This window comes from Chiloscyllium punctatum, chromosome 23, assembly GCF_047496795.1.
Source record: "Chiloscyllium punctatum isolate Juve2018m chromosome 23, sChiPun1.3, whole genome shotgun sequence".
Classification (NCBI taxonomy): domain Eukaryota; kingdom Metazoa; phylum Chordata; class Chondrichthyes; order Orectolobiformes; family Hemiscylliidae; genus Chiloscyllium; species Chiloscyllium punctatum.
The window spans coordinates 75,316,040-75,338,117 of NC_092761.1; the positions used below are offsets into that span (position 1 = coordinate 75,316,040).

A 22,078-nucleotide genomic window follows, 5' to 3' on the forward strand; every position below is an offset into this window, starting at 1 on the left:
TATCACATGGGAGTTTAACAGTTCTAAGTAGGTGAAGGGTTCATGGTATTATTGCCTGACTGTTAGTCCAGAAACCTTGGTAAAGTTCTGAGGGTTAGAATTTGAATTTTGCATGGCAGATGGTGGAATTTGAATTCAATTTTAAACAAAATCTGCAATTGGGAGTCTGATGATGACAGCAAAACCTGTGTCAATTGTCAGGAAAAACCCATCTGGTTCACAAATGTCATTTAGCGAAGGAAACTGCCGTCCTTATCTAGTCTGGCCTATGTCTGACACCAGACCACAGCAGTTTGGTTGACTCTTAACTGCCCTTGTGGGTAATAGGGATGGATAATGCTGGACAAGACTGTAATGCCAATATCCTCTGAATGAATAGAAAAAAAAGTTCAGCGTATCCCAGGTGGAACTGTAATGAATTAGGAAATCTTGCTCAGGATCTGGTCATAATAATATGTAGCTGTAGCACGTTGACGGTGAACAGGAAATGTGTGAGCCGAGTTTCTAAATCATGTGAGTGAAACCACATTGCTTGAGATTCTGTGTCAGGTTGCACGCTGCATTAAAGTTATGTTTTGCTGCAGAAAGCATTGCCCATGTTCGTGTGGGTTTTCTTCAAGCACGAATATGACGAATATGATTGTGCTAGTGAATAGATCATTAAAAATAAACTAGGTCAGTTTTTCCAGACACATGATTTTAAACTGGTATCAGACAGCAGTTGACCAGATGCCTAAAGGCCTCCTGGTGTGTTAATGAAAGTTAGTTTGTATTGTTGAGGCTTGCCACAGGAGAAAAAGAGCATTGAAATACATGACAGTTATCCCCTAGCCTTTTGAACGTTCACTTTACGCCACTTTGCTTCTACGAAAGACTTATATTAGTACCTGTTTTTTTACGAATCCGGAGAGAATTTTCATTTATATGAAAAATAGCGAAGTTTTTCCCATATAAATCATGCACTTTCACTTTACACCAATTGCGGCTTACAAAATATTTCCTGGGAACGCTATACTTTAAGATAGCGCAGGATGCCTGTAACCTGCTTTTGGTTTAGAATAATTAAGAGTTGTATTAAGCTTAGGAAAACCCATAATTTGAAGCTTTGTTTCTAATTCAGTGAAAGGCAGTTAAATTAAAAGAAAATAAAATTACAGATGGCAAAGTGGCTCAGTGGTTAGCACTGCTGCCTCACAGTGCTAGACACTCAGGTTCAATTTCATCCTCAGGCAATTGGCTGCATGAAGTTTTCACATTGTCCCCATTTCTGTATGGGTTTCATCCCACAGGTTGGGTGGATTGGCCATGCTAAATTGTCCAGAGTGTCCAGGGATGTGAGGCTAGTGATAGAATAGGGGGATGGGTCTAGGTGGAATGATCTTTGGAGGGTTGGTGTGGACTTTTTTGGCCAAATAGCCTGCTTCCACACTTTAGGGATTCAGTGATTCTAAAATATGATTTATCAAGCATCTGCCATGTCTATTAGTGCTATCAGTTGGGATCATATTAAGAGTTACAGGAAATCAGAGGAAAACCTTTACTCTCTTTGGCAAAGATAAGTTAAGAAAAGGAACCATCAGAAAATGGGTGTGCAAGCAGAGCAACAGAGGATGAGACAATTTGAAGATACTGACATCAGCTGAGGCAAACTGTATAGGAATATGGTCTAATTTATTAAGATACCCAAAAAGTAGGATGAAAGAAAGAGACGTTGTGAAATATTGATAGTGGTTTGAAAATCAGCCAAGAAGAAGGAAGAGAAGAGACCTGAAGAAGTCATGATCAGTGCTTCAATGTTGTGGAAATCAAAAAGTAATGATTGTTGATCAAATACTGTAGGTATTGCATTATGGCTTATGAGTGTTTGATTCACAATTATCATTTGTCTTACCAATATTTGGTTAAAATTGACTCTTACAATAAATCCCATTCATGCAAGAGTTGGATTTCAAAAGAAACGTTGTCCCTACAGTTTCCTGTTTCTCTTTCCTTTTTTTGTGTTCTTTGAATCAGTCAGTGTGTTTCAAGTCACGCAGCAGTCTCCAAACCATATTTGGCATTTTCTTTGTATTATCTGTCTTTAAATGGAGCTGTGCTCTGTTCCTCTCCATGTAGACTCCTTCTGCGTATTGTACCTGCAGCCCCTAGTCTCACCAATCATTCTGCCTTTATACTTAAAATTTCATTACATTGGCCCCACTTTATATCAGTCTGGTTCCATTGTTTTCTATGTCTTTCAGCTAGTCAGTTTGAAAAGATTACATGTATAACATAAGATGATGTAATGTTCCTATGACATTATTGTATCCTCTACACAGCATGATCAATACCAAAGGAAATCTATTACAAAAGATGATAATTTGTATCTCCATTAAAACTTTAAAAATCATTCTTTTCATTTATTCTGACCCCAGCTTTGTCTGATAGTTTTATGTTACATTTTACCAGAGTTTAATAAAAACAATTCAAATACAGTTTGCAACATTGAAGGTTTCATTTTATTTAGAAATTGCCATGTTTATGATAGAAGAATACAATACTTGTATTACAAATAGATTGTTTCAGTTTATCGTTTTGTACTTGTTAACAGGAAACATACGGAAAGTTCAGTGAATCATTGTTACTGACTGCGACATAAATTTTATAATTAATTTATTTGACATTTTTTCTTCATATGATTGAATAATTTCTTTTTATACACAATTCTGTTTCAACATAAATGAGTGAGCACTTCATCTCATTCCATATTAATCGTAAATGTATTTAGCTCTTCTTTCATTTGTTTTATTTATTAATGAGCTTTAGCTAGTGCCGAAGCGTTGATGGCAATGACTGTTATGATAATAATGAGACCGATCACCAAAGCAGCTATATTCAAATACTTTGCGATGTTAGATGATTTCTGTGCTTCAGTAAAATTTCCAGCATTGCCTGCATTTTCAGACTGAAAAACAAATTGCACTTTGATTAGATGTATTGTGCGACTTCATTAACAACTACAACCTATTGAACTGAACTGAACCAGCCAGGATTCAACAATTGTGCTTAACAATAAAGTTAGACCTTAGGTGCACAATTTGGGTATTGACTATAGTTCTAGGTTAGCCGAAATAAAATCAACAATACACGTGTGAGAAAATTCCAGAGGAAGTGCTTATTGTTAATAAGTGTTCATTCCACCTTTACTTAAAGTAAAGATAAGTAAAATGACCTATTTGAAAAGCATTGATCAAGTATCAACTGAAAGTTTTGGCAATTTTTGACATTCACTTTTGCTTCCACAAGGGGTACAGTACTGGTGGGGACAGGTCTGTCCCAGTATAAAGCTGGGCACAGTGCTGGTCAGGATAGGTCTGTCACTGTCTTACAAAAATCAAACATTTTCCCTGCAGTCTCTTCCAGGACCTACGTGACTATTTTTCACTAATCATTTGACTGCGTATCTGAACTTTAGTTCCACTTTAGTTGGTAAGCTTTGTCTGAAGTCCCTGGAGCACCCGAGAAAGAAACTGATCAAGAATTCCAGGGTTCGATGCAATTACAAAAGTCAGATATTTTAGTAGAGCATTAAAATATAAATAAATATTTGTATGTATAGTTCTGATAGACACAGTCTAATAATAATATTCTCCACCTATATTTTCTTTCCCTTCAATTCTTTCTGAAAGCAAGTACTTTGTCAAAGTACAAATTTGCTTTGAGGAAGTAAAATGTTTATTGCTACTTCTGTCATTCTGACAGTAATGTACTCCATAAATTCTACAACTGAATTTCAGATTAAAGGAAAACAATTGGATGAATTGAAGTATAACATGTCATTTCAAAATGTTTTGCATAAATCAGCAAGTATGCACAGAGTTAAACTCTGCTTCATGCCATCACTTTATAACAAAGCCTTCACAAATTGGGTTTCTGATAAAGGCAGAGTGAGACCTGGAATCACAATTAGTGTTTTCATTTTGTTTAAAATTTCCATGAGAGGGCTGAGAAGTGCAAAAACAATCCAGTTTACTTAACAAATAAAGGAACAAAGCACCAACCTGAAATGAGTAAATTGTTGCTAATACACCGATTGGCAAACAGCAGCAGAAGAGACTGAAAATCGACCAATATTTATACGATTGGATGTTAGATGAGTTGGGGTTGTTGCTCTCCATCTTGCGATGAACTTTTACTGTTGACTTCAGTTCCTGTTGTGGTCAGTCTGAAGAGGTGTCTGAATACCATTTGCTTTGCTGTGCTGATTTTATACCATCCTGGATCACCCACATCATGTGAAGCTAATTGTATATATCAGTGATGAAATCATGTTTGAGAAAGCATCAACTGACAGTTTTGGCAAATTTTGACATTTTCTTTTGCTTCCTCAAGAGGCAGAGCCACTTTTTTATTTGAGGGGCACATTAGACTGTTGGCTAACTGGAAGAATATTCTAGTATAAGTGGTTCTGCGATAACACATGTTTCTTCAAAGCAAATTGGCTATAATGCGATTGAAGAGTTTAGACAATTATTTGTAGAATGCACACTTCCTTACCTGTACTGATTATAAGGCAATTCCAGCCCCATTAGTTTAAATAGTGCTGCAATTATGTGATTTTCTTATAATGCAGGGTCTCATAGGAATAGAGCTATCATATTATATCAGAACCAATTGTATCCTGAGCAACTTAGTCATAGAATCATCGAGATGTACAGCATGGAGACAAACCCTTGGGTCCAATCTGTCCATGCTGACCAGATATCCCAACCCAATTTAGTCCCACCTGCCAGAACCCGGCCCATGTCTGTCCAAACCATTCCCAAATGCCTCTTAAATGTTGCAATTGTACCAGCCTGTACCACTTCCTATGGCAGCTCATTCCATACACATACCACTGTCTGTGTGAAAAACTTGCCCCTTAGGTCTCTTATATCTTTTCCCTCTCATCCGAAACCTATGCCCTCTAGTTCTGGACTCCCCAACCCCAGGGAAAAGACTTTGTCTATTTACCCTATCCATGCCCCTCACAATTTTGTAAACCTCTATAAGGTCACCCCTCAGCCTCCGACACTACAAGGAAAACAGCCCCAGCCTGTTCAGCCTCTCCCAATAGCTCAAATCCTCCAACGCTAGCAACATCCTTGTAAATCTTTTCTGAACCCTTTCAAGTTTCACAACATCTTTCCGGTAGGAAGGAGACCAGAATTGCACTTAATATTCCAACAGTGGCCTAACCAATGTCCTGTACAGTCGCAACAGGACCTCCTAGCTCCTGTACTCAATACTCTGACCAATAAAAGAAAACATACCAAACACCTTCTTCACTATCCTATCTACCTGCGACTCCACTTTCAAGGAGCTATGAACCTGCACTCCAAGTTCTCTTTGTTCAGCAACACTCCCTAGGACCTTACCATTAAGTGTATAAGTCCTGCTAAGATTTGCTTTCCCAAAATGTAGCACCTTGCATTTATCTGAATTAAACTCTATCTGCCACTTCTCAGCCCATTGGCCTATCTGGTCAAGATCCTGTTGTAATCTGAGGTATCCCTCGTCACTGTCCACTACACCTGCAATTTTGGTGTCATCTGCAAACTTGCTAACTGTACTGCTTATGCTCGCAATCAAATCATTTATGTAAATAATAAAAAGTAGAGGATCCAACACCGATCCGTGAGATCTAACCTTTCTACTCAGTCTCCCGTGGGGAACCTTGTCGAATGCCTTACTGAAGTCCATATAGATCACATCTACTGCCCTGCCCTCATCAATCCTCTTTGTTCCTTCTTCAAAAAAAACTCAATCAAGTTTGAGAGACATGATTTCCCACGCACAAAGCCATGTTGGCTATCCCGAATCAGTCCTTGCCTTTCCAAATACATATACAACCTGTCCCTCAGAATTCCCTCCATCAATTTGCCCACCACTGACATCAGGCTCACTGGTCTATAGTCCCCTGGCTTGCCCTTACTACCCTTCTTAAACAGTGGTGCCACGTTAGCCAACCTCCAGTCTTCCGGTACCTCATCTGTGACTATTGTTAATACAAATATCTCAGCAAGAGGCCCAGCAATTACTTCTCTAGCTTCCCACAGAGTTCTAGGGTACACCTGATCAGGTCCTGGGGATTTATCCACCTTTATGCATTCCAAGACATCCAGCACTTCCTCCTTTGTAATATGGACATTTTGCAAGATGTTACCATCTATTTCCCTACAGTCTATTTCTTCCATATCCTTTTCCACAGTAAATACTGATGCAAAATACTTGTTTAGTATTTCCCCCATTTCTGTGGCTGAACACAAAGGCCGCCTTGGTGATCTTTGAAGGGCCATATTCTCTCCCTAGTTACCCTTTTGTCCTTTATGTATTTGTAAAAACCCTTTGGATTCTTCTTACTACTATTTGCCAAAGCTATCTCATGTCCCCTTTTTGCCCTCCTGATTTCCCTCTTCAGTATATTCCTACTGCCTTTATACTCTTCTAAGTATTCACTCGATCTATCCTATCTATACCTTACATATGCTTCCTTCTTTTTCTTAACCAAGCCCTCAATTTCTTTAGTCATCCAGCATTCCCTATACCTACCAGCCTTTTCTTTCACCCTCACATGAATATACTTTCTCTGGATTCTCGTTACTTGAAGAATATCTTCATGTTTCAGAAATGGCAATTTATTTCTCAATAGAAAGGTATATGGTTGATTTATACATCACATTCCTCCATGCAATTGATTATTCTGACCAAATGCAAGATGTTATCGAAAGGAGGTATCTATCATTTCAGGCTTTCTGATGGTTTTGCTTTGGACCAATGTGATACTATTTCTCCTACATGGTGACATATTTGGTGTTAATGGATGTCATTGCAAACTGGATAATATGAACCATTTCCTGACAATTTTGCAAGACTGAGGGTGACATAAGTTAACGGCAATTTTCTGGTTGTGTTGCACCATATTTCATTTGTGTGACCAAATTGGGAACTAGGAATGGAAGGTGTGTGTGTGTGTGTGTGTTCTGTCTGTCTTGACACACAAACATTGTCACATTTGCTTGTGGACCCTTAGGGGTCCCCCATTCAAAGGTACTTGGTGCCCGATGGAAGGATCCTGCACAGGGAAGGGAGATGCTCTGACCTGCCCTCCTGCCATCATTGACCTTTGGCCTGGACTTTGGGTGGGGGGGGGGGTCATTCCTGCAACAACCATTATGAATGACACCTTCATCCAGCCACCCATCTTTACTGGCCAGCAATTCTTAGTAGGCAGATTTCTGTGGATCCTAGCAAAATGTTCACACTGGGCTATGAACTGATTGATTGATTGACTGACACAGGACTTTACAGGTTGAGGCAACATAGACTTTTCACAACATTTCCTTGATCCCAATCACTGGCTTTCTTCCTTTGGGGTGTGTGCACTCAATATGACCATTTCATTATTTTGATACAGCAAAAGCCAAATTCTGGATGCTATGTAGAGAAGACCGTACGACATAGGCACAGAAATTAGGCCATTCAGCCCCTCAAGTCTGCTCTGCCATTCAATCATGGCTCATAAGTTTCTCAACCCCATTCTCCCACTTTGTCCCCATAACCCTTGACTCCTTTGGGTACACAAGAAACTAACTATCTCAAATATATTCAATGACCTGGCCTCCATAGCCTTCAGCGGCAATGAATTCCATAGAATCACCACTCTCTGGCTGAAGGTGTTTCTCCTTATCTCTGTTCTAAAACGTCTTCCTTTTACTTTACGGCTGTGCCCTTCGGTCCTGGTCTCTCCCAGCAATGGAAACATCTTCTCAACATCTACTCCGTCTAGGCCATTAAATTTATGTTTCAATTCAATCACCCCACATCCTTCTAACCTCCATCCAGTATAAATCCAAAGTCCTCAAACATTCCTTATATGTTAAGCTTTTCATTCCTGGGACCATTCTTGTGAACCTCCTATGAAGACACTCCAGGGCCAGTACATCCTACCTGAGATATGGGGCCCAAAACTGCGCACAATACTCCAAATATGGTCTGACCAGAGCCTAATAGAGCCTCAGAAGTACATCCCTGCTTTTATATTCAAGACCTGTCAAAATAAATGCAATCATTGCATTTGCCTCCATATATACAGACTGAACCTGCAAATTTACCTTGACAAAATCCTGGGCTAGAACTCCCAAGTTTCTTTACACTTCGGACCTCTGAATTTTCTCCCCATTTCATCATGATTTGTAGGTGCCAGCGTTCGATTGGAATGGACAATTACAAAACTCGTTGATATCCCTGTGTAGTTGTTTCAATGACACCTTCAGGTGACCATCGTTCAAGGAGGACTTCGGGACAGGCAACAACACAAAGTGGCTGAGCAGAGGCTGATTCCCAAGTTCGATACCCATGGCGATGGCCTCAAACGGGATCTTGGTTCATGTCACACTATGGTTGACCCCATTGCACTCTCCACTCTCTCACTCACATAAGCGCGCGCGCGCACACACAAACCTACAGACCCAGACAATCAAACAGACCCTCTCTCATACGCTCACGCATACACCCCCCCCCCACCCCCCCATACTCACACCCACACATGCAACCTCTCAAAGACTTATACTTCAATATACTCACACACATACACATACGCTGTCACAGACACTCACACCCCTACATGCCCGCACTCACTCGGTCTCCCTTGCATGCACACACATCTAAGTTTGTGGGGTGAATTTGTACTTGTAGAATTAATTTTATTTTGCTCAAAACCTACCATAAATCCATGTAAGATTCTGTACACAGGGACACAGACAGATTTTAACTTCACACTTTTAATGCATTATCTGAGCTGAGATGACACCTATTATTAAAGCTAAGTTAATGTAACTTTATAAAAAGTTCTGGGCTTTACATATGAAAGAACCAAAACTAACATGGTCATTCTAAAAGATGAAAAACTTCATCTAAATTTGTTTAATATTGCATTTCATGACACTGCAATCCTGTTGTAATAAATCCTGTGTCTCCACAATCACCTGATTAAGAAGCAGCACTTCAAAAGCTCGTGCCTCCAAATAAACCTGTTGGACTATAACCTGGTGTTGTGTGATTTTTAACCTTGAACTTCCCATTTAGAAAATAGTCCATATCTCTATTTTTTTCTACAAAAGTGCATGACCTCACATTTGCCCACATTGTATTCCATCTGCCACTTCCTTGCCCACTCTCCTAACCTGTCCAAATCCTTCTGCAGCCACTCATACCACCTTAATGCTCTTGTTCAATAATTATTGATGTTTTGGTGTGTTTCTTCTGTGCAGATATATGTTTTGGTTTTGTCTTTTGACATGGATTATTCTGAAAGTTTGCTTAATCTACAAAGCTCTTTTCCAAAAATCACTGATAAAATCATTTGTATAATCATAGAAGCTGAGATATGGAGTAATCATAAAGTCCTTACAGAATGGGACCAGGCCATTCGGCCCATTGTGTCCACACTGACCATCTGCAGAGCATTCCCCCCAGAGCCACTCCGTCACTGTAACCCTGCAGCTCCTATGGACAATCCACGTAACCTGCACATCTTTAAACTGTGAGAGAAACTGTTTTGTTAATATATCTGTCCCAATCATGGGTAGAAATACACCCTGTAACCCTAGGTTCAATTGGGGCATTCAATGGATATTGGATGATTATTTGGATAGAAGTGTTGTGTGTAAACATGGGGTATAAAGCAGGAGATTACCAATGGATAATGATACTTGTTTAAAGAACTGGTGTAGACATGATATGCTCATGACTCCTTTCTGCATCATAACACCACTGAGATTCTAAAATTCTGTGAAAAAAGAGAAATTGCAAAATACATGGACATTGACCTTTCTAAGACAGTATTGGATGTGAGTAAATATCTGGCATTCAGACACTGATCTTTCCCTCAGTAGAAGATGGCATGAGACATTAATCAATCTCTTCGCAAATATTTTCTGTTTTGTAATCCTGCCATGTGATGCTCTGTATCAATAATACTAGATACTAACATTGACTCCATTCTCCCACTTCATTTCCTTCAGACGCAACATAGTGAAAGTGTAGTTAAGGTGACTAATGTTTGAATTTAAAGGAACTACAGAACTATAGGTGAGGGAAGGGACCAGAAGACTGAACCAATGTGACTAGATGGGAAGAAAACCATTTGGACCATAATCACCACCGTGGACCAGTTGGGTAGAATCGTCTGTTTCCCTGCTGCAAATTCAGCCGAATTCTGTGTGGCAGATATTTCAAAAATCTAATTTACTGAACAGTTTTTGTAGAAATGAGAAACAAGTATCACTTTTGGTTTTCTACTGTGTCTTTTATTGCACAAACCAGGGATATATTTTGAGATGGGATGATGCTATTAGTGGCAATACCAGCCTGCATTCTGCACTGGAGCTGTCTTTTCTGGAAGATGCATGGAGGAACGAAAGGGTTATTTGCAGGAAAGTGGCTGATGACTGATTAAAGTAATCTGAGGTCTGTTGAGGCCCAGTGATAACACCCGATGAGAATTTCCAGAGCTGACGGGCTAATTAATTTACCTGGAAGCAGCCTCCTGGCTGAAAATGTCTTTTTTTTTGTTAGATGGTTTTAATTTGAGTTACATTTATATCATACAAGTACCAGGCAATGACCAATTCCAACAAAAGAGTATCTAATTATCTCTGACATTCAGTGTCATTACCGTCGTGATATCCTGTATTTTCAACATCCTGGGGATTACCATTGACCAGATGTTAAATTGGAACTGTAGCTAGAAGACCAGGTCAGCAGCTAGGCAATCTGCGATGAGTAATTCACCTCCTGATTTCCCAAAGCCTGACAGAACAGGAGTATAACAGGATGAATTTGTATGGAGGTGTAATGGAAAACTCATAGACTTGTGGGAAAGGCTTGACACTCTGTTGGCATACGGGCTAGAAAAAGACTATGGTTTTGGGCGGATGGGTGTCATGATTGGCAAGGGGACTGACTGGGATGGAGTGGGTCTGAGAATTGGAGAGTTTAAATAATGTTTAAAAGCATCTGAGATGAAGAGATGTAAGGACTTGTGGAAGGCCTGCCATTGCATTTCAAAGGTCCGGTGGCAGTGTAGTGAGTGGGCCCGACTCCATCCCACATTCAGACCCACTCTCAGAACAAATATCCATCTGTTTAGGGGAGAGGAAGTTGGGAGATATCGCAATTCAGAACTCATGCTATCAATAAAAATGTATCGTGAAGACTGTTCATGATTTAATGACAATATTTTTAATAGACATTGCTCCACTGTAGGTTGTAATCACAGTGTTTTATCTTTGTATGTGCACACAAAACCATAACACTCAGCCTCAGGAAGTGTGTGAAATGTTTCCCAGTTGCATGTTTGAACTTCACACACAAAGCTTCAATATCTCCCTGAAGACTGGGAATCCAGCAAAGGGGGATGAAAAAGATAGTAAAAACAGAGAAAATAAACTACACAGCAAACTAGTGAAGAATATAAACTGACATGAAGAGCTTCTTTAAATATATATAAATGAAGAGAGATCCTATAAAGTGGCTAAGAACAGTGGGAAATCAGAAGATTGGGAAGGATACAAAAGCAAACAGAGGATAACAAAGAGTGTAATAAGAAATGAGAGGATCAAATATGAAGGTAGGCTAGCCAGTAATATTAGAAATAATAGTAAAAGTTTCTTTCAGTACATAAGAAACAAACGACAGGCAAAAGTAGACATTGGGCCACTTCAAACTGATGCAGGGAGCCTAGTGATGGGAGATAAGGAAATAGCAGGAGAACTTAACAAGTACTTTGCGTCAGTTTTCACAGTGGAAGACAGGAGTAATATCCCAAAAATTAAAGGGTGTCACCGGGCTGAGTTGAGTATGGTTGCCATTACGAAAGAGATAGTGCTAGAAAAGTTAAAAAGTCTTAAAATTGATAAATCTCCTGGCCCCGATGGGATACACCCTAGAGTTCTGAGAGAGGTTGCTGAGGAAATAGCAGAGGCATTGGTTGAGATCTTTCAAGAGTCACTGGAGTCAGGAAAGGTCCCGGACGATTGGAAGATGGCTGTAGTAACCCCCTTGTTCAAGAAAGGATCAAGGCAAAAGATGGAAAATTATAGGCCAATCAGCTTAACCTCGGTTGTTGGTAAAATTCTAGAATCCATCATTAAGGATGAGGTTTCTAAATTCTTGGAAGAGCAGAGTCTGATTAGAACAAGTCAACATGGATTTAGTAAAGGGAGGTTATGCCTGACAAACCTGTTGGAATTTTTTGAAGAGGTAACAAGTAGGTTAGACCAGGGGAACCCAGTGGATGTGGTCTATCTGGACTTTCAAAAGGCCTTTGATAAGGTGCCACACGGGAGACTGCTGAGCAAGGTGAGGGCCCATGGTGTTCGAGGTGAGCTGCTGGGATGGATTGAGGATTGGCTATCTAACAGAAGGCAGAGAGTTGGGATAAAAGGTTCTTTTTCAGAATGGCAGCCGGTGACGAGCGGTGTCCCGCAGGGTTCGGTGCTGGGGCCACAGCTGTTCGCATTATATATTAATGATTTGGATGAGGGAACCGGGGGCATTCTAGCGAAGTTTGCCGATGATACAAAGTTAGGTAGACAGGCAGGTAGTACTGAGGAAGTGGGGAGGCTACAGAAGGATCTAGACAGGTTGGGAGAGTGGTCCAGGAAATGGCTGATGGAATTTAACGTGAGCAAGTGCAAGGTCTTGCACTTTGGCAAAAAGAATATAGGAATGGACTACTTTCTAAATGGTGAGAAACTTAATAAAGCCAAAGCACAAAGGGATCTGGGAGTGCTAGTCGAGGATTCTCTAAAGGTAAACATGCAGGTCGAGTCTGTGATTAAGAAAGCGAATGCAATGTTGTCTCTTATCTCAAGAGGGTTGGAATATAAAAGCAGAGATGTACTACTAAGACTTTATAAAGCTCTGGTTAGGCCCCATTTGGAGTACTGTGTCCAGTTTTGGTCCCCACACCTCAGGAAGGACATACTGGCACTGGAACGTGTCCAGCGGAGATTCACACGGATGATCCCTGGAATGACAGGTCTAGCATATGAGGAACGGCTGAGGATACTAGGGTTGTATTCGTTGGAGTTTAGAAGATTGAGGGGAGATCTAATAGAGACGTACAAAATAATACATGGCTTTGAAAAGGTGGATGCTAGAAAATTGTTTCTGTTAGGCGAGGAGACTAGGACCCGTGGACACAGCCTTAGAATTAGAGGGGGTCATTTCAGAACGGAAATGCGGAGACATTTCTTCAGCCAGAGAGTGGTGGGCCTGTGGAATTCATTGCCACGGAGTGCAGTGGAAGCCGGGACGCTAAATGTCTTCAAGGCCGAGATTGATAGGTTCTTGTTGTCTAGAGGAATTAAGGGCTACGGGGAGAACACTGGCAAGTGGAGCTGAAATGCGCATCAGCCATGATTGAATGGCGGAGTGGACTCGATGGGCCGAATGGCCTTACTTCCACTCCTATGTCTTATGGTCTTATGGTCTTAAGAAGAAGGTCAAAGTAAACATTGATCCCTTAGAAAATGGGTCTGAGATGGTTAGGGTAAACAAGGAAATGTCAGGGGAATTATGCTATGTTTGTGACAGTCTTTATGATGAAAGATACCTCACGCATCCTATTAATACTAAAGAATTAAGTGCCATCTGTATCACTAGAGAAGTAATATTAGATAAATTAATGGGGTTATAAGTTACCTGCCCCTGATGGCTTGCAATCTAGAAAACGTAGTTATAGATATAGTAAATTTGTTGGTTGTAATTTTCCAAAACCTGTTGGAATCTGAAGAATATCTGAAGGATAGCATAGTGACACAGTGATTAGCACTCCTAATTCATCGTGCCAAGGACCCAGATTAGATTCCAGCCTTGGATGACTGTCTGTGTGGAATTTGCACATTCTCTCTGTGTCTGTGTGAGTTTCTGCTGGGTGCATGAGTTTCTTCCCACAGTCGAAAGATATGTAGGTTAGATAGATTGGCGTGCTAAATTGTCAAATAGTGAGTAAGGATGTACAAACCAGTGGATTAGCTGTTGTAAATGTGAGGTTGTGGATCTGGGTGGGTATTCTTCAGAGGGTCAGTGTAGACTCGATGAGCCAATGGCCTCTTTTTCCATTGTAGGGATTGTATAATTGGAAAACTGCAAACACCCTAATTCAAAAAGAAAAAGAGACAAAAAGCAGGTAACTAGATGCCAACTAGTCTAACATTGATTGGAAAAGTTTTGGAATCAATTACTAAAGAAGTAATAGCTCAACATCTGGAAAATCACCAGTTAATGAAGCAGACTCAGTGTGGCTTCAAGAAAGGGAAATCATGTCTGACTAATTTCTTAGAGTTTTTTGAGGAACCAGAGGGAACTAGTAAATGTATTTGAACTTCCAAAAGGCATTCAACAAGATAACTCACAAAAGGTTAAGTCATAATATAAGAGCACATTGATTTGGAGGTGGTACATTAGCATGAATGCAGAACTGGCTCATGGGCAGAAAGCAGCAAGTGGGGATAAGGGATTTTCAAGTTGGCAATTTGTAACCAATGGAGTTTCACAAGGATGGTGCGACTGCAACTGTGGAGGAAGGAAGCAAAAGTAGTGTAGGCAAATTTTCAGTTGACAGAAAGACAGCTGGAAAGACAGGTTGTGAAAGGGATACAAACAGTTTGCAGAGAAATATTAAAAGGCTAAGTAAGTGAGCAAAATGTTGGCAAATGGAGTGTAATATAGGAATGTGTGCAGTGGTTTATTTTGGAAAGGAGAACAAAAAAACAATATTATTTAAATGAAGAAAAACTGCAAAAAGCTGCAACATAAAGGGACTTGGGGTACTTGTGCATGAAACACAAAGTTAGTGCACAAGGGGTAACAGATAATCAGGAAGGCTAATGGAATTTTGATCTTTGTTTAAAGGCCAAAATTCCCTACAAGAGTAAGGAAATCTTACTGTAGCTATGCAAGGTGCTTGAGTACTTTAAGCTTACTAGCATCTCCAAATCTTAAGCAGTTTTGGTCCCCTTATTTAAGGAAAGATATCTATTCGTTAGAGGTAGTTCAGAGAAGGTTCATGAGGATGAAACCTAATATGGAGGGATTGTCTTACGAGCAAAGGTTAGACAAGTTTGGACTCTACTCACTGGAGTTTAGAAGAATGAGAGGAGATAATGTCAAAATGTATGGGATTCTTAAGGGGCTTGACAAAGTAAATGTTGAGACATTGTTTCCCCTCATGATAGGGTATAGTCTCAGAATAGAGGGGCACCAATTTGAGACTGAGAGGAAGAGGAATTTCTTCTCAGAGAGTTAGAGCTCCTTGATGCAGAGAAATGTGTGAGCAATGTCCTTGTGATTTTTTAAGGCAAAGATAGATAGGTTGTTAATGACTAGGAGAAATTGAGGGTTCTGCAAAAAATGCAGGAAAGTGAATATGAGGAATATCAGATCAGCCATGATCCTATTTGAATTTAAATGTTTTATTGTCATTTGCATTTTACAGTGAAAAGTACAGTTAAGTACAATGAAAAGCTTCAACTGCCACCACAATCCAGTGCCATTTTGAACAGTTTAAGAATAAAAAAAGTAAAACAATATAAATGAAAGAGAGTCTATCTCTACACTTTAGTTTAGAGTCATAGAAGCATACTGAACAGAAGAGGCCCTTTGGTCCATTGAGTCTGTGTTGACCTATCTACACTAACACCACTTTCCCACATTTTTTTCCAGTGCCTATCCACACGAAATCAGGGATGCACAAAAAAAGCTGGCACAGTCAGTGATATCCACTTGCGATAGAAAAAAACCTCAGTGGTGTTGAAATGAGATAACATCTGCTATACCAAAGGACAAGTATGTTCTCAAAGTGGGAACTGATTATATCAACAGTTGTCTCACTTCCTTTCATGAATGTAAGGCTGATTGCTGAAACAATGTACTCTTGCACCACTTCCACTCCCATTTGTTTGTGGAAAAGCTCTCAGGTTAAGCAGTTATTGCGACATTGAAGCATCAATCTGGATTATGTGCAAAAGGTAGGATTTTGGGATGATCGAAAGGAACATAGCTATGACTTTTAAGGGGAGGCAATACTCTGTCTAGAGCTTTGAATGTGGCAATCTGTAACATGTTACATTGTCGAGTCCTGCATTCTCAAACCTCCATTCTTTATGTTTATGTGCCTGTGTGGAATGCTCTGCCCCAGAGGGCAGTGGAGGCCTAGTCTCTGGATTCATTTAAGAAAGAATTGGATAGAGCTCTTAAAGATAGTGGAGTCAAGGGTTATGGAGATAAGGCTGGAACAGGATACTGATTGGGAATGATCAGCCATGATCATATTGAATGGTGGTGCAGGCTCGAAGGGCTGAATGGCCTACTCCTGCATCTATTGTCTATTGTCTATTGTCTATTGCAGCAAATTCTGTACTAAGAGCTAATCACAACACTGATCAAGAGACAGCAAAACATTTTTCACTCATTGTTCCTTTAATTGATTTTTTTTACTGGGCCTTAAAAATGGCTGATTTGTTATTGTTAATGAAGCACCAACTGACTGTGCAGTAGGCTCAAGGGAACTGCTTAGCTGATGTTATATTTTCATCACGATGCATGATAGATCCTATAATCTTCGCAGATTGTAAGATTTATTCAAATGTCTTTCCACAAAGGAGGACAAGTGTAACAGATACGTGGAAACAATGACAACCACAAGTTCCCTTTCAAGCTACAAACCACCCTGATTAAGAATTATGTCTTTGTTCCTTAAAACTGCTGCTTGATCAAAATCTTGGAATTTTCTTTGTAATAACATTGTAATGTGCTTGCACCACCACAAAAGAAAACATTTTGAAAAAAGTTAAATTTGGGCTTAAATTACATTATATATGAATTTTCAGAAAGCTGACTTTTAAAGAGAAGAGGGTCTGTCCATATTCTTAAGAACACTGTCACTTGTCTATGAAATAATCCAACAGAGGCTGGTATGCCCTCATCAAGTCCCCCATTTATTTACACATGGAAAGTCCTTCAAACTGATCCAGTTCCCTTAAAGCCAGCTGTCAGAGTGAACAGAACCTCTGACCCTCCTGTTGATATTTCATTTTTACAGCAGTACACACCAGCCATGGCCAGCCAACTTGGAGTCACTCCCTTGAACAGAGGAGATTCTAATTCTCATGGTTCTATGTTTTTTATAAAAAGTGGTAGTGCTTATTGACCTCCTGTTTATTTCTGTCAGCCAAGGCTCCTTGATTGGATCAAATGGGTCAATGCGTTGAAAAATGGCAGATGGAGTTCAATCAGGATGAATGCGAGGTATTGCATTTTGGCACAACAAACAGAGGTAGGACTTGAGGATCAAAAATTTAAATTTAGGTTATTAATAGAAGCAACAAGTATATGTCAATTTTTATTAACCACAAAATGCCTTTTCAATTTAAAAGAATACAAGAAAATGGCTGAGAATAGTGATTGAACCTTGTGAACCTGTGCTGCTGCTTTGTAGAATTAAGCTGAAATCCAAAGATAAGAGGACAATAGAGTTTTCCTGAAGTGAATACTGACACATTAATTGACCATTCAAACTAACCTTGAACCACTACAATGGCATAGGAGAAAGTGAGGACTGCAGATGCTGGAGATCAGAGCTTAAAAATGTGTTGCTGGAAAAGCGCAGCAAGTCAGGCAGCATCAAAGGAACAGGAGAATCGACGTTTCAGGCATAAGCCCTTCTTCAGGAATACACTACAATGGCATGATGATTTATGTAAATAAAAACCCTTTCCCAGGAAATATGACTGAATTAACTTGCTGTAAATCATGTCACCTTATTACATGTGATTGGTCTTTCTTGTAATTAAGGCTGTACTATCTCTTAAAAAATGTAAATAATGTGTAGTTTTTTAATGTAATTGCGCATCTTCACCACAGAACACAGAAGCTTTAACCTCCGTGTTGCTGGATAGTATTGCGTCAAGGTACCTTAATTCAATAAACTAATGACCCTTGCTTTTTTACACACTGCATTCTTTTGATCGATCTCGAACCAAAAGGCCCCTCTTGAGGGGTCATAAATCTTCATTTTGGTGCCGTGACTCAATTCGGCTCGGACAGATTGTGAACAGGGTGTAAGAGTTTAATGTTCTTCACTATTGAGTGTTGAGGAATTCGGCCCGCCCACCATGAGTATTTTAAGAACTTTTGGTTTTCTTCTCATTCAAGTGCTGTCTGATGTGACCCCTCACTGTTCATTTTCTAGTCCATCCTGAAAGGATCGGTGTTAGCCAGGGTTAAATCTGGGAGATGTTGTATACATATATAAAAGGGGGGGAGCGATTAACTGAGGTTGGGGATGCTTTTGTACTTACGGACAGTGGTTTCCAAAAATTGCTGAACTCCGAGGGAAGCGTTGAACTCTGAATTGTCGAACTTTGCTAATTTCTGGGTTTTAAAAAAAATCTCCGATCTCCCGAGCTTCGTTAATTTCTGGTTGAAAAAAAAATGATCTCCTGAAATTTGTTAATTTGCAGGTTCTAAAAAATTGGATCTTTGTATTTTTAGCAGTACTCGGAGGCTGGTGGCCTCAAGAGTTTTAATATAGGCAGTTAATTATTAGGGAGGCAGGTGGCCCCTGATATTTGTGATTTTTACGGGAGCAGGTGGACGCCGATATTTGTGATTATTAGGGAAGCAGGTGTCCACTGATACTTGAGATTATTAGGGAGGCAGGTGGCCCCTGATATTTGTGATTATTAGGGAGGCAGGAGGTCCCCAATATTTGTGATTACTAGGGAGACAGGTGGCCCCCGATATTTGTGATTATCAGGTCGGCAGGTGGCCCCCGATATTTGTGATTATTAGGGAGACAGGTGGCCCCCGATATTTGTGATTATTAGGGGGGCAGGTGGCCCCCGATATTTGTGATTATTAGGGAGGCAGGTGGCCCCCGATATTTGTGATTATTAGGGAGGCAGGTGGCCCCCGATATTTGTGATTATTAAGGAGGCAGGTGGTCCCCAATATTTGTGATTATTAGGGAGGCAGGTGGCCCCCGATATTTGTGATTATTAGGGGGGCAGGTGGCCCCGATATTTGTGATTATTAGGGGGGCAGGTGGCCCCGATATTTGTGATTATTAGGGGGGCAGGTGGCCCCGATATTTGTGATTATTAGGGAGGCAGGTGGCCCCCGATATTTGTGATTAATAGGGGGGCAGGTGGCCCCTGATATTTGTGATTATTAGGGGGGCAGGTGGCCCCCGATATTTGTGATTATTAGGGGGGCAGGTGGCCCCGATATTTGTGATTATTAGGGGGGCAGGTGGCCCCGATATTTGTGATTATTAGGGAGGCAGGTGGCCCCCGATATTTGTTATTAATATGGAGGCAGGTGACCCCCGATATTTGTGATTATTAGGGAGGCAGGTGACCCCCGATATTTGTTATTATTAGGGGTGCAGTTGGCCCCCGATATTTGTGATTATTAGGGGGGCAGGTGGCCCCCGATATTTGTGATTATTAGGGAGGCAGGTGGCCCCCGATATTTGTTATTAATATGGAGGCAGGTGACCCCCGATATTTGTGATTATTAGGGAGGCAGGTGACCCCCGATATTTGTGATTATTAGGGAGGCAGGTGGCCCCTGATATTTGTGATAATTAGGGAGGCAGGTGGCCCCCGATATTTGTGATTATTAGGGAGGCAGGTGGCCCCCGATATTTGTTATTAATATGGAGGCAGGTGACCCCCGATATTTGTGATTATTATGGAGGCAGGTGTCCCCCGATATTTGTGAGTATTACGGAGGCAGGTGTCCCCCGATATTTGTGATTATTAGGGAGGCAGGTGGCCCCTGATATTTGTGATTATTAGGGAGGCAGGTGGCCCCTGATATTTGTTATTAATATGGAGGCAGGTGACCCCCGATATTTGTGATTATTAGGTAGGCAGGTGACCCCCAATATTTGTGATTATTAGGGGGGCAGGTGGCCCCCGATATTTGTGATTATTAGGGGGGCAGGTGGCCCCTGATATTTGTGATTATTAGGGGGGCAGGTGCCCCCTGATATTTGTGATTATTAGGGAGGCAGGTGACCCCCGATATTTGTGATTATTAGGTAGGCAGGTGACCCCCAATATTTGTGATTATTAGGGGGGCAGGTGGCCCCCGATATTTGTGATTATTAGGGAGGCAGGTGACCCCTGATATTTGTGATTATTAGGGAGGCAGGTGGCCCCCAATATTTGTGATTATTAGGGAGACAGGTGACCCCCGATATTTGTGATTATTAGGGAGGCAGGTGGCCCCCAATATTTGTGATTATTAGGGAGACAGGTGACCCCCGATATTTGTGATTATTAGGGAGGCAGGTGGCCCCCGATATTTGTTATTATTAGGGAGGCAGTTGGCCCCCAATATTTTTGATTATTAGAGAAGCAGGTGGGCCCCGATATTTGTTATTATTAGGGGTGCAGTTGGCCCCCAATATTTGTGATAATTAGGGAGGCAGGTGGCCCCCGATATTTGTGATTTATTAGGGAGGCAGGTGTCCCCTGATATTTGTGATTATTAGGGAGGCAGGTGGCCCCCGATATTTGTGATTAATAGGGAAGCAGTTGGCCCCCGATATTTGTGATTATTAGGGGGGCAGGTGACCCCTGATATTTGTGATTATTAGGGAGGCAGGTGGCCCCCGATATTTGTGATTATTAGGGTGGCAGGTGGCCCCCGATATTTGTGATTATTGGGGGGCAGGTGACCCCTGATATTTGAGATTATTAGGGAGGCAGGTGGCCCCCGATATTTGAGATTATTAGGGAGGCAGGTGGCCCCCGATTTTTGTGATTATTAGGTAGGCAGGTGTCCCCTGATATTTGTGATTATTAGGTAGGCAGGTGGCCCCTGATATTTGTGATTATTAGGTAGGCAGGTGACCCCTGATATTTGTTATTATTATGGAGGCAGATGGCCCCCGATATTTGTGATTATTAGGGAGCCAGGTGGCCCCCGTTATTTGAGATTACTAGGGAGGCAGGTGGCCCCCGATATTTGAGATTATTCGGGAGGCAGGTGTCCCCCGATATTTGTGATTATTAGGGAGGCAGGTGGCCCCCGATATTTGTGATTATTAGGGAGGCAGGTGGCCCCCGATATTTGTGATTATTAGTGGGGCAGTTGACCCCCGATATTTGTGATTATTAGGGGGGCAGGTGGCCCCGATATTTGTGATTATTAGGGAGGCAGGTGTCCCCCGATATTTGTGATTATTAGGGAGGCAGGTGTCCCCCGATATTTGTGATTATATGGGAGGCAGGTGGCCCCTAATATTTGTGATTATTAGGGAGGCAGGTGTCCCCCGATATTTGTGATTATTAGGGAGGCAGGTGTCCCCCGATATTTGTGATTATTAGGGAGGCTGTTGACCCCTGATATTTGTGATTATTAGGCGGGCAGGTGGCCCCCGATATTTGTGTTTATTAGGGAGGCAGGTGTCCCCCGATATTTGTGATTATTAGGGAGGCAGGTGGCCCCCGATATTTGTGATTATTATGGAGGCAGGTGGCCCCCGATATTTGTGATTATTAGGTAGACAGGTGACCCCCGATATTTGTTATTATTAGGTAGGCAGGTGGCCCCCGATATTTGTGATTATAGGGGGGCCGTTGGCCCCCGATATTTGTGATTATTAGGGAGGCAGGTGTCCCCCGATATTTGTGATTATTAGGGAGGCAGGTGACCCCCGATATTTGTTATTATTATGGATGCAGGTGGCCCCCGATATTTGTGATTATTAGGGGGGCAGGTGACCCCTGATATTTGTGATGATTAGGGAGGCAGGTGACCCCCGATATTTGTGATTATTAGGGAGGCAGGTGGCCCCCGATATTTGTGATTAATAGGGAAGCAGTTGGCCCCCGATATTTGTGATTATTAGGGGGGCAGGTGACCCCTGATATTTGTGATTATTAGGGAGTCAGGTGGCCCCCGATATTTGTGATTATTAGGGAGGCAGGTGGCCCCCGATATTTGTGATTATTAGGTAGGCAGGTGACCCCCGATA

At 41.2% G+C, this 22,078-nt stretch overlaps 1 long non-coding RNA gene across 1 annotated transcript; it reads right to left on the reverse strand.

The window, feature by feature from the left end:
* Positions 1-2,475: 2,475 nt before the first annotated feature.
* LOC140493992 (uncharacterized) lies at positions 2,476-4,265 on the reverse strand. Its single transcript, XR_011963822.1, has 2 exons — positions 4,041-4,265; positions 2,476-2,944 (listed from the first exon to the last, which is right to left on the reverse strand). It is a non-coding gene; the product is annotated as an uncharacterized lncRNA (long non-coding RNA).
* Between the last annotated feature and the right edge of the window lie 17,813 nt (positions 4,266-22,078).